This window comes from Leopardus geoffroyi, chromosome C2 (assembly GCF_018350155.1).
Source record: "Leopardus geoffroyi isolate Oge1 chromosome C2, O.geoffroyi_Oge1_pat1.0, whole genome shotgun sequence".
Taxonomy (NCBI): Eukaryota; Metazoa; Chordata; class Mammalia; order Carnivora; family Felidae; genus Leopardus; species Leopardus geoffroyi.
The window spans coordinates 56500908-56515633 of record NC_059333.1 but is presented as its reverse complement, the minus strand read 5'-3'; the positions used below and the strand labels follow the sequence as shown (position 1 = coordinate 56515633).

Sequence of the window (14726 nt, the reverse complement as noted above, 5' to 3'; positions counted from 1 at the left end):
CTCCACAGTGGAGAAGAAAAGAACAAAAGCAAATACCCAAGTGGTATTAAGCCTTCTGCAAAAGAAATTGCTTCTTTATATCTGTCCAGTGTGGAGGAAAATTCAACCACTTCCTAAATAAATTCTCTTCTCAAGAAGACCTTACACTTCGTTTGATAATACTATGTCAGATAGGACCCCAATATTACTACTACTACTACAGAATAATAGCAGTTCCCATGCAAGGTGGAACAAGCCCAAATGGAATCTAAAGGCATCAATGTAAAAGATTCCACTTTTATTTTCAAATTCAAGTGAATCAGATGCATAAGTAAACATGCTCAAAAAGGAAACAAATTTGCTATTCTCAATACTTTCCCAATGAAGGGAAAGAGAATACATTTCCAGAATACGGAGTGAAAGGGACATGGTGAAATATCCCTCCTATTTGAAACAGTGGTTGCATTACTGAACCACCTGAATAATTAAGCAAGCACTTGCCACCTGCAGGAAACAGAAAATGAAGGATAACATCAAGTACCTCTCAGCTCTAACTCTGAAAAAAGAAAATGATTTTTCCTGGGAATCAGTGGTTCCAACTTGATAAACTGGCACAAAATTATTAATTTCCTATAGTTTACAAATTGAGACATAGCACTTTTTAAAAGATTACCTGTTCATCTTTGATGGTTATACATTCTTCCCTGTGTTCTCATTTTTCTTTTTCAATCAATGTGCATGCACGCGCACACACACACACACACACACACACACACACACACACGTTACACATGTTCACATATACACACTACAGTTAAGCTTATAACATGATTATGGAAATAGATTGTGAATTAGGAGACCAAGGCTTGATATTCATACCTCCTACTGGATATTCTGCCTTACGTTAATGTTAATTTTTCATTTAAATTAATTTTTAATTCCATTTTTGCACATGTCCAAGAAATGACTGTTAAAATATAAATATACAAAGACACTTGTTCTGCAAAATGGAAACATATTCTGCCTCCAAAGTACCAGATACAGTCTCTCTCTTCAAGTAATGTTTTGTTTAAGAAACAGCAAGAAAAACACGTATAAAGTACATGGAAAAACACCAAGGAAAATGAAAATGCCCAAATAGGAATTTGGAGTCCCTTGCCTAAATAAATGCAATGGCAGTAGCTACACAGCAGTTTGAAAAGCTTGCTTAAGATGAATTTTATTGTGCATACATCAAAAAACAAAGGAAAAATTCAAGAATATGAATCAGGTAATAATTAAATCTAATTAACCATCATTGAGCTTTTGCTATGTATCAGACTCTATGCTAACCACTTTACTGACATTTTCTATTTAAACGTTACAAGAGTGTTAGGAAGTAGATAGTAAAATCCCCATTTTAGAGGTGAGAAAAATCAGAACTTAAAAGATTAAATGCCTCACACACTGAAAGATCTGGAGTTGAAAAATACCTTTGTTTTACTAAAGCCACACTATAGCGATTCCAAATAAAGCAAAGACATAGTGATACTGGTTCTCAAACATTAGTGTGTCAGAATCACCCGGCAGACTTGCTCAGATTGCTAACCACCACCCCCAAAGTTTGTGATCCACAGGTGCAGCTGGAGAATTTGCATTTCTATCCAATTCCCAGGGGATGCTGATGCTAGTCTAGAAACTACATTTTGAGGGGCACCTGGGTGGCTCAGTCGGTTAAGCATCCAACTCTCCATTCTGGCTCAGGTCATGATCTCACAGTCGTGAAACTGAGCCCCGCTGGGGGCTCTGTGCTGAGCATGGAGACTGCTTGGGATTCTCTCTCTCTCTCTCTCTCTCTCTCTCTCTCTCTCTCACTCTTTCTCTGCTTCTCCCCTGCTCATGGGCACACTCATGCTCATGTTCTCTCTCAAAATAAATAAACACACAAAAAAAAGAAAGAAACTACATTTTCAGATGCACCATGCTAAACCACTGGCTTCCAGACTTAGGTTTCAGAAATAAATAAATAAATAAATAAATAAATAAATAAATAAATAACTATTAAAACTTTAATGAAGTTTGACAGATCATCAAATCTTACTATGCTAAGTTGGTACAAAAATTACACACACACACACACACACACACACACACACACAAAACCTGTGTTAGTATTTCTATAATTTTTGTTTTCTTTCTTTTTTTTAAATTAAGGCATGATTTACATATGGGAAAATCGATCCTGCAAGTTTGACAGACATATACTGTTAAAGAGCATTTGGATTGTTTCCAGTTTGGAGCAATTATGAAAATCACAGTTATAAACATTCACAAATATGATTTGTATGTGTGCTCAGGAATGGGATTACTGAATCATATAGTAAGAGTAGCTTAAACTATATAAGATACTCCCCAACTGGTTTTTCAAATTTAGCTGTATCATTTTATATTCTTACCAGCAATGTTTGAGAGTTGTTTCACATCTTCACCAAGACTTACTATTGTCAGTTGTTTTGTTTTTAATCTTCGCTATTCCAACAAATGTATAGTGAGATCTCGTTGTAGCTATAACTTGTATTTCCCCAATTAATAATGATGCTGAGCATTTTTTGTGTCTTCAAACTTTGCTCTTCTTTCTCAAAATTTTTGTCTATGCTAGTGGCTCTGTCTTTCCATATAAATTGGAGAATCAGCTTGTTAATTTTATATAAAACGTACTGCAGAGATTTTGAATGTCGTATTGACTCTGTACATCAAATTAGGAAGAATTAAGATCTGAACCAAATTGGGTCTTCCAGTTCACGAATATGGCATATGTCTCTTTGATTTCTTACATCAGTATTTTCTTGTTCTCAAAATGCAGATCTTAAACATATGTTGTAAGACTTATACCTAAATATCTCGTTTCAAGGTGCTATAATAAGGATACTTTTTAAATTTTAATGTTCAAGTCTTTATAACTGATATATCACTTTAGTTTTCAAAGATGATTTACTGCTAAAAATGAGAAGGGTGCACAGTGAAATTTCAATAAATATTTTTGGTTTAGTGAATAAATTAATGAATAAGTAAAATGATGAAAATACAGAATACAAAAGCAGCTTCAACTTACAGAGAAGGTGATAAACCTAAGGATGTTGAGGGCCAGGATGTCTAATTTCCATCCTGATGTTACTCAGTTGTCCTTTGGGGTTTAACTCATGTTTCTTAGATATTCAGGTATGTGTCTCCTTGACATTCAGTCTCAAAGTATATATAACTTACTGCAACAGCCCATTCTTAGTCCCACCCAGAGTCATTTTATATCAATGACTTTCTATCCACCCTACTATAATTTTTTCATAACGTTCTATACTGCTTGACCTTTCCTTTTTATTGACTTATTTGATTATTTTTGGTCTTCCCTCACTAGTTTTATTTACTGCCTTATACAGAACTTAGAACAAAGTCTGACACACAGAAGTCATCAGTATGCATTTATTGGAAAAAAGAAGGAAAAAATGTATAGATACAGGAATGAGCTGTAAAAATAACCATTTTTAAATAAAAAAAAAAAATAGGGGCGCCTGGGTGGCTCAGTTGGTTAAGTGTTCAACTCTAGATTTTGGCTTAGGTCATGATCTCATGGTTCGTGAGATCAAGCTCCAGGTAGGGCTCTATACTGACAGCACAGAGCCTGCTTGAGATTCTCTCTCTCCCTCTCTATTTGCTCCTCCTCCACTTGCTATCTCTCTTTCTCTCAAAATAAATATTTAAATAAGAATAATAAAATAAATATAACAAAAAAGTAAAACCACTTGAAAGAGTAAGTAATATCATAAAGTACTAGGAATAATTTTTTAAATTATGCAAGACCTTCAAGGAAGAACTACAAAACACTTCTTGTGGGACATACAAGAAGCCCTGAATAAACACCATATTCATGACTAAGAAACTCAAAACCACAGAAGTTATTAATTTTCCTTAAAAAAATATATAAATGTATTGTACCTCCCAGGGACAGAACTACAGTGAGGGCAGTGGGACTAGAGAGAACCCTGATGAGGGTACAAACTTTAAAAGGATTAAAAAAAAAAAAAACTTCAGTAATCAAGATAAATAATATCTTAATGCAATATTTTTGCAAATTAGTGCAAAAAAGTCAATGATCATTATAACAAAGTATACAAATTTTCAATAAAGAATAAAAGATAAGATCAGTCCTGATTTTCCATTTCACCTCCACTTCCAATATGACTTGACATGGGCACTATTACTGATCTGGTGTTCATTAAAAATGTTGATATTTTGTTATTCAGGTACTTTTTGTATTAACTTTTTATTTCTGAGCTATTATTCATCTTGATTACTGAGTTTGGGGGGACACCCCCTTATACTTTGCTCTTGAGATAAATGTTTCATTTTCATCATTTGACTCCTCCTAGTTTTAGCCAAGCAATTTCTACAGAAACTACATAAGATTTTTAAGTCATTTATCAAACTGATTCTTTTTTAAAATTTTATTTTAGAAAGAGAGGGAGAGCATGAGTGGGAAAGGGACAGAGGGGGAAAAAGAATCTCCATGCTCAGCATAGAGTCTGACACAGAGCTTGATTCCACCACCCTGGGATCATGACCTGAACGAGAACACGAGTCAGACACTCAACCAACTAAGCCACCCAGGCACCCCAAACTGATACTTACGTGTGAACTTTAGAAGGTAGGTCTAAGAGTAGTCAAAAGGTACTGAAATGTAAGAGCCAAACAATCCTTGAAAATCCTACTAATTAGTCATCTTCACAGATCAAGGTATATGTCTCCTCAACCACAGCAAGGACAGAGACGAGCTCAGTAGCTGCAGACTGTAGTTAAGGGAACTGGACAGAAGCAGCAGGTATTGAGAGAATGAATACGAAGCAGCTTTTGCTAAAAGAAACCACCAAGTGGAAGTGGCCATTCGGATCACATCTGCAATGTAGAAAAACACAAAAGGTACCTGACCACCCCCCCCATCCCCCCAACAAGGAACAGAGTGGATGGAGGACTTGCAGGGTGGGGCTAGAGTCCCAGTTACTTCGCTAGCTGATGTCAAGAAGACACGGGATATCTTTAAGGATCTCCAGATCTATCCATGGAGAGGCTAAGAACTACCAAGTACATTTACAGTACACATCACTCCTCAATCTCCTTGTACATGTCCTTGCTATGTGGTGGCTCTGGATGGGCCCCTGGATTTGATATTTTGATTTCTTGACTCCTATTCTGGATTCACCCCTATTTCCATGATAGCCTGAATCATGGGTTTATCCCTTTTCAGATTCTCTCTGCCCCTCTCCACCTTACCTGGGTAATTAACTACACCCCCCACCCTTAACCTCCAACACCATATCCCAGCTGGTTTCTCTGTCCAGTTGTAATCTTCATCTACTCCTGTTTCTAGTTCCTCATGAATAGTTATAAGCAGGACTGTGACCTAGAGAGGAAGAACCCTTTGTATTGCCATATGCAGAAAGTAAAATATAAAAATCAATTAGAAAAATAGAGACTCTCACTTTTGTTTCATATTGTGGGACTTACGCTACTACTACTTAGAAAAATTAAATTAAGCTGAACTAAAAATTTGAAGAAAAGGATAGACCAACTGTATCTGCTATTAAATCGAATATGAAGTTTTAAAAGATGCTAGGATACAGAACTTCTGATTATCAGCACCTAATGCTAACACGTTTCTGAGAAGCAACCATGTGTAACAGGTGTACCATTCATCACAAACTGAATAAAGAAAAGGTGTCTGCAGTCAAAGGATTTTTTTCCCTCTCATTTGGCCCTGCCAAACCCTTTTCTAAAGCCTCTTACAAACATGAGAAAGACAAGCAAGACTGTGCCTTTTCTACTAGCAGATAAAACCCCTGCTTTTCCTAGGTGCTGCAGCATCTCTCTCTTAGCGAAGCAAAGCTCTCACATTATGATATTTAAGCCAGGTCAGTGAAAACTGACATGGTTAGCACACTCATTACAACGCATATCTGCCAACAACACTGTAAAAAAGAACATTCCCTGAGGCCGGTGAACCCTCTCAGCAGTAATTTTACTCATTTCCTACCTTCCCCCAAACATGAATAATCTCATTTTTCAGTTACTATGCATTTCTTTCTGGTGGATTTCTCTCTTATTAAATTAGCCTTATCAAACGAGTAACAGTTTAAGAAATACAAGTTACACCATGAGTGTAGTTACAAAGATAGTGTCAGAGGAATTTATTTTCCAGTGTTAACTTTTTGCTTGATACGAATTGCTAGCGTTAAGTCCTGTAATAGTGCCACACCTAAGCATGCTGGATGCTTCATGATGTCTTATTTGTGATATCCTGAACACATTTGTCCAGCTTATTCTATCTATTTGCCCTATTTCTGAACCCAAAATATATATTTTTTGGGGTTTTTATATATTTTCTACTTGGGGCTCTTTTATATGCTTGATTCTATCAACAGGAAAATGATAATGCATTCTGTAGTTCATTGTTTCCTTTATTTTTTGTAACCCATTCAAGACAGAGGGCCCACACATTTTCAATTAAATAATTCCAGAATCACAAGACAAGAAGTAACATTGTTTATGTAGAGATGGGGCTGGGAATGCTAACAAGCTTGGTACATCAATTCATGGTAACATCCTGTAATTCTAAAGTTCACCTTGAAGTTTGCATTGCATTTTGTCATTCTATTTAAATGTGTCTTTGTAAAAGAAGAGCAATGAAACGTTTTACTTCATTCTGTTAGTAATCCTTAAAGACCAAAAATTAAAGTCAATGCCAAACCACAGCTTTGTCAATATGTTCAATTTCCTAGCGGTATATATATTTTTGGCCCCAAATATTTTTCTTTCTTAATTTCTTTTCTTTACTAATGCATTACAAAGTTGCATGTAGGTACACTTTTTTTTAACATACAAAAACTAGTCTCGTAGAAAGCATTTCAGTAGGGCAATACTTTAGCTTTCTTTCTTTTTTTTTTTTTTGTTTTTTTTTTTAAATTTATATCCAAGTTAGTGGCATATAGTGCAATAATGATTGCAAGAGTAGATTTCAGTATTCATCCTCTATGTATAACACTCAGTGCTCATCTCCACATGTGTCTTCCTTAATGCCCATTACCCATTTAGCTCATCTCCCCACCCACAACCCCTCTAGTAACCCTGTTTGTTCTCTGTATTTAAGAGTCTCTTACAGTTGTCCGCCTCCTTGTTTTTATATTATTTTTGTTTCCCTTTCCTTATGTCCATCTATTTTATATCTTAAATTCCTCATATGAGTGAAGTCCTATGGTATTTGTCTTTCTCTAATTTCACTTAGCATAATACTCTCTAGCTCCATACATGTACCTGCAAAGGCAAGACTTCATTCTTTTTGGTTGCTGAGTAATACTCCAGTGTGTGTGTGTGTGTGTGTGTGTGTGTGTGTGTGCGCGCGCGCACACACACACACACACACACACACACATACTATATCTTCTTTATCCATTCATCCATCGATGGACATTTGGACTCTTTCCATATTTTGGCTATTGTCAATAGTGCTGCTACAAACAATGAGGTGCATTTGAATGTGCCCCTTTGAAACAGCACAACTGTACCCTTGCATAGATACCTAGGTAGTAGTGCAATTGCTGGGTTATAGGGTAGTTCCATTTTTAATTTTTTGAGGAACCTCCATACTGTTTTCCAGAGTGGCTGCACCCCCAGTTTGCATTCCCACCAGCATTGCAAAAGAGATCCTCTTTCTCCTCAGTCTCACCAACATCTGTTTTGTTGCCTGAGTTGTCAATGTTAGGCATTCTGACAGGTGTGAGGTGGTATCTCATTGTGGTTTTCATTTGTATTTCCCTGATGATGAGTGATGTTGAGCATTTTTTCATGTGTCTGTTAGCCATTTGGATGTGTTCTTTGGAAAAGTGTCCATTCATGTCTTTTGACCATTTCTTCAATGGATTATTTGTTTTTTGGGTGTTGAGTTTGATAAGTTCTTTATAGATTTTGGATACTAAACCTTTATCTGATATGTCATTTGCAAATATCTTCTCCCATTGCGTCGGATGCCTTTTAGTTTTGCTGACTGTTTCCTTCACTGTGCAGAAGCCTTTTATTTTGATGAGGTTCCAATAGTTCAATGTGCTTTAGCTTCCTTACTGAAATAGTTTTAATAGATTCACATTGACTAAATAACCATGATAGCTCTAAATTGTGATGGATAGTAGATAGAGCAATCTTCCATAAGAGTTTCAAATATTATTCAAATTTGGCATTATGATACAGATTTACTATCACACACATATATCATATTCAATTCAATTTAACCCCCGTCTTGTAAATTCTGTGCCCCACCACATTGAATCAACTTAGTACAGATTCTCATTCTTTTTTCAAAATTTAAATTGATAAATTCTTTTTCATTGATATTAAGGAGGTCAAATCTTCACAGATTGTGGTGGTCATATGAAATTACTATATCATATGTCAAATATTCAAATATGTATCAAGTATCTACTATGTGTAATGCTCAGCCATAGGTCCTGGAGCATACCAATTAGAAACTAATCAAAAATCCTTTGAAACATTACAGTTGGTGAGGGGATCAGAGAATAAATAAAGTAAGTAACATCCAATATATAGTATATTGTATAGGGTTAAGTGCTATAAGGAAAATAAAGCAGGTAAAAGAGATAGGGCCTACAAGAATAAGCTGCACTTTTAAATAGGCCAGAGTAAGAATTACTGAGGTGATACTTTTAAGTAAAAACCTGTCGAATACACAGGGGAAGCCTGTCTCTGAGGGGGGAACACAGAGAACAATGGCCCTGAGATATATTTGGCATGTTTGAATAATAGCAAATAGGCCAAGGGGGTTAGAATAGGATAAATGAAAAGAAAAATAGTAGGAAGAAAAGTCAAAGAGATAAAAGTAGGAGGTGAGCTTATGATGTGACACCTTGTATTCTATATGGGTGACACCCTCTGGAGTTGTTCAGGACACCTCCAAATGGGCTTCATGAGATAGGGCTTGGTGGGGTCCCTTACTGACTTTGGCTTTTACTCTGAGTAAAATGTAAAAACACTGGAATATTTTGAGCAGTACAGTAAAATTTTCTGACTTAAAATGCAGTGGGATTATACTGGCTGCCTAATTTTTTATTTCCTTAGGAACAGACAGAAGAGGGACTAGAGAGGAAACTAGGGATCCTAATAATAAGTAATTGAAATAATCCATCCAAGAGGAGGTGATGACCTAGATGAGAGAAACAGAAGTAGAGGTAGTGAGAAGACATTGGAACCTAATTATACTTTTCAAGATTTGTTAATTAACTTGAAGATGAGAGAGAAATACAAGAGTCAAGAACTGCTCCAAGGTCTTTGCCTTAGAATAAGAATAAGGTTGCCATTAACTAAAGTGGGAAAGAGTGTAAGAAGAATGAGTTTCAAGGGGGAAACTTCTGAGTTCTTTTTGGATATGTTAAGATGAGATGCCTATTAGCATCTAAATGAAGATGTGACATAGACAAATGGATAATGATCTGGAATTAGGGAAAGATTTATGAAAGTATTGAAATAGGGAAACTGAGGACACTGGACTGGCTCAGTTGGTGGAGCACACGACTATTAGATCTCAAGGTTGTGGGCTCGGGCCCCACATCAGGTATAGAGACTATTTAATAATAAAATCTTAAAAAAGAAAGAAAGAAATAAGAAAACTGAAGGAGTCCATAAAAACCTGCCTTTTGCTCCTTTTCCTGCTTCTACTCTTGCTAGGAGCTGCACCCCCACTTTACACATGACTGAGAATACAAATAGTGTATGTCCTCCTTATAAGGGACAAGGAGTTAATGATTTCTCTAGTACAGATAACATCTAGGGAAGGACCAGGTGAGAATGACCAGATGAAGCTATCATATGCATATTCCAGACGGCCAGCACTAGACATCTCGACACCAAGACCCCCTGGCTCCAAGGAACAATACCTGGGCCCTTGTCTTTGTTCTAACTTGTTCCTGGATTCCTGAGAGGACACGTATACCAGACCACAATCCTCAGTAAAAACCCCAGACCCTGAACAAAGATGAGACTTTCTCCTTTCCTTTATGAATCTCCCAAACCTCCATTCTATATCTACTCTCCATGTATCTTCAAATAACTCTGCTCTTACTTACTTCTAGTCACGTTTTATTTCCATCCTATTTGACTGGTCCTGTGGGACCCTTCTGGGTCCTCAGACCCAACCTGCTAACACTATTTAGGCCATAAGATTAGATAAATTCATCCAAAAAAAATACTGAATGTATTGGGGTAGGATCCAGAGGACAAGATTTTTGCCTCAGCTATGTGGGATTGAATAAGTCATTTAATTTCAATAGGCTCCAGTTTCACATTGGTAAAATAAGAAAAATACTGCATCTTCTGTATCATAAATGAATTGTGAAAAGCAAATTAGATAGCATCATATGGTAAAGCAAACTTGAACACACAAGTAAATATCTGAATAATTGAGGAATGCAAATATTTTAAGATCAAACTAAAAACAATTATATCACTTTTAAGTTATTGACTCTTGGGTTCAATTCCAACTTCTATACCTTCCTTAATTTGGGGTCAGATCTCAAATCACACTTCTAGTGAGTTCTACAAGTAACTGATGTTAGAGGAGGACCCCAATGACAACAGTGAAAGAAGGCCCTCCCCTTTCCCATTTACTAATTTTTGGCTTCCTGTGTGCATCTTGTTTCTGTCGGCATCACCCCAGCCTTGCTTATTCAGCCAAGCAATAGTGGTTTATTCTTCTAACCTTAACTGAATCCATTTTGCAGGGTTTCCAACGCTTGCAGAATCTACCTTATTATGTGCCCTCAGAGATGCCAAGAAGATCCAGCTATCACCTCCCTCCTCAGTGGGCTAAGTACCAACCTCACAGACCTCTCCTCTGAGGTTAGAGACATCAGTACCATTTGACAAGCACCTCCAATTCTAAGACCAGGATTTCAGCTTTATAGAGTTCTTTCTGAATTCATTTAAGTTCTAATTCCATCTTCTTTCTTCTCCTAAACCTAGAAATGATATAGTTGCAATTGCTATTTCCATGATACCATGCTGAAAATATCCTTTTTTGCAGTTCTAAACATCTAGTCAAGAATTCTTTATAATGAATTCCCTCCATTAAAGTAACTTCCTAATGATCCTTGACTGATACAATGTCATGGAGCCACTGGCATAGAGAGAGTGGATCTAAAATATTTTAAATAAAAACCTCAAACAAAGGAAATACTTTTGAAGAATTACACTTTAAAACAGATCCTTAAAACTAAAATGCATATCCTTCAAAAAACTGATAAAATAAAATAATTTCTAGAAATAAATCTATAAGAATGAAGGAATTAGGAGAAGAGATGGTAACCAGAAAATCCTAAAAAATTGAAAAGCAAATGGAAAAATGGCATGTGACCTAGAAAACCTGAGAATGCTAAAACCTAAGCCCCTAGGGAAGGAAAAGCACAAAAGCAAGCCAATCTGCACATTAGAACCAAAGAAACATTTCAGCAATGGAAAGCAGGGTACTTTTGAGCAATGCTTTCCCTGGGTTTTCTTTATATATAGATACATTTTTTAATTGGTTTATTTATTTTGAGAAAGAGAGAAACAGGGAGAACATGAGTGGGGAAGGGCAGGGAGAGACGGAGAGAGAGAGAATCCCAAGAAGGCTTCATGCTATCAGCACAGAGCCCAATGTGGGGCTCGAACTCACAAACTATGAGATCATGACCTAAACCGAAACCAAGAGTTGGACATTTAACTGACTGAGCCACCCAGGCACCCCTCTCTGGTTTTTCTTTTTTGCCTGATATATTCTAAATTGAGTGCTGAAGCAGCAGCAACCCGGAAATACCAAAAGGCACAGACAAATACCTTCCCAAGAAAAGCTTTCCCAATCCAGCCAAAGATGCAGAAAAGGAGCAACCTACTAAAAAAATTTTTTTTCTGAAATCAGACAGTAACAATTCTACTCCACCCAAACACTACAGAAAAACTGTGACCCCATCCACACCTCTGCCATCAAAAGTAAAATGAGAAAACTAGAATTTTACTCTCACCTTGCTGTAATAAGTCACCCCAATTTCCTTGCCAGGGAGGGGTCAGTGAAGACTAAGAAAGAAGATGACACTTTTATCCCTACTGAATGATAACAAGATTTCCTCCCGTGGGATCGGTGGAGACCACATGGGAACCCTGGACTTCTACTGAGACCCAAATGTACTGAGATGCCCCTAACCTTTCCTGCTGAGTTGTATCAGATAAGGCCTAGTGAAGAGTCAAGTCTTTTGCCAACACTTAGTAGTAACAAGGTACCAATCTCCTGACAGTATATGGGGAGTCATAATAAGGCACCTCTCCCACTTTCAACCAGAGTGGTATTAGTGGATACACACTAAAGAACCAGGTCTCCCAAGGCACCTTGGTGGCTCACTCAGTAAATCATCTGACTCTTGATCTCAGCTCAGATCTTGATCTCAGGGTAGTGAGTTCAAGCCCCATGTTGGGCCCCATGCTGAGTGTGAACCTATTTAAAAAGAAAGAAAGAAAGAAAAAAAAGAGCCTGCTCTCTCATCCTCACCTGTCAGTAACAAAGACCACATTTCCTCCCTCTATTGTCAATGGACATCAAGTAGGTAACCTGGACTTTTACTACCATGAGTAAAGACATGACACCCCTCTTTCCCCACTGGAATGGTATCAGAGTGTGCCTGCTATGCCACAAATTTACATACGAACAGAGGCTGATAACATAATAAACAAAATGTTCAGAATTCAATAAAAAAATCATTCACTGTACAATGCTATGAAATTCTTACCTAAAATGAGATAAAACAATGCACAAAGGCTGACAATGAGACATAGATGTTAGAATTATCTGGTAAGAATTTTTAAGGATCAATAACAAAAATACCTCGACAATTATGAACATGCTTGAAACAAATAAAAAACTACAAATTCTCAGTTAAGACAAAGGAGATATAAAGAAGGTTCAAATGCATTTTTAAAAAATAATTAAAATTCTAAACCTTGGGGCACCTGGGTGGCTTAGTCAGCTGAGCATCCAACTCTTAATTTCAGCTCACGTTATGATCTCACAGTCATGGGATTGAGTCCCACACTGGGCTCCAGGCTAAGCATGAGATTCTCTCTTGGGATTCTGCTTGGGATATTCTCTCTCTCCTTCTACTGCTTGGACACACACTCTCTCTCTCTATAAAATAAAATAAAATATAAAATGAAATAAATAAAATAAAATAAAATTAAATTAAATTAAATTAAATAAATAAAATAAAACAAAATAAAATTCTAAAACTCAATGAATAGGCTTAACAGCAAAATGGAGAGGACAAAGTAAAGAAGACAGCATAGCAGAAATTACCAATCTGAACAACAGAGAGAAAATAGACCAGAAGAAATTAAGGACTTGAATTTTAACAGAAGATCTAACACTCTTGTCATAGGAATGTTCAAAGGAAAGGAGAAAGATGGTATGCCTAAAAAAATATTCAAAGATATAACGTCTGAAAAATTCTCAAATTTGTCAAGAAAATAGATTACAAATTCAAGAAGTTGAGCAGACACTCAACTTAAACTCAAATATATCCATACCTAAGCATATTATACTCAAACTCCGAAAACTGAAGACACAGAAGTAATCTTAGAAGCAAAGGAAAAGAAATGACACCTTAACTCTAGGGGAAAAATAATTCACATAACACCAGATATCTCATCAGAAGCTATGAAGGCCAGAAGGAAGTGGTACAACATTTATCAAGTGCTGAAATTCAAGGACTTCAAATCAGAGTTCTTTATCCAGCAAAAATATCCTTCAGAAATGAACAGGGAAAACATTCTCAGATAAGGAAAAACCGAGAGAATTTGCCACCAGCAGAACTACCCTAAAAGACTGGCTAAATAAAGTTCTCTGAACAGAAAGGAATCAATAAATAAGAAATCTGGAAATTTAGAAAGAAAAACAGAAAGAACAAACAAATAAACAATAGAAAAAGAAAGATTCTGGGTAAATATGATAGACTTTTCCATTCCTCTTGAATTTTCTAAATTATGTTTGAAGTTGAAAGAAAAATTATGACACTGTCTAATGTATTACAAAGTTGCCTAATTGTTTTAGGAAATATGTAAGGCAATTATACCACGCAAGGATGAGGGTAAAGGAACAAAAAGAGAGGTAAGATTTCTATAGTTCACTTAACACCAATAGACACCAGCAGATTAAAGGAAGTTACGTATATACAGTGCAGTATCTAGAGCAACCACTGAAAAAGCTATACAAAAAGCTACATTAGTGAAAAATACTATAGATACACCAAAATGGATTTTTAAAATACGTCCAAGTAATTTAAAGGAAAGGGGAAAAATGGAGAAAGGAGAAACAGAGAACAAACATAAAACAAAAACAAAATGGCAGACATAAGCCTTAACTTGAAAATAATTACATTATATAAATGGTCTAAATCCACAAATCAAAAAATAGGGATTGGCAGACCCAACTATACACTGACTACAAAAACACTTCAAGCATAACAATGTAAGTAGGTGGAAATTAAAACCATACAAAGATATGCCATGCAAAGATGAATTCAAAGAAATCAGGAGGGGCACCTGGGTGGCTCAGTCGGTTGAGCGTCCGACTTCGGCTCAGGTCATGATCTCGCGGTCTGTGAGTTCGAGCCCCGCATCAGGCTCTGGGCTGA

General features: G+C 36.5%; 1 long non-coding RNA gene across 1 annotated transcript in view; it reads right to left on the bottom strand.

Moving 5' to 3' along the window:
* LOC123610844 overlaps positions 1 to 14726 on the bottom strand; it is a 146715-nt gene that overhangs the window by 5129 nt on the left and 126860 nt on the right. The window lies entirely within an intron of this gene.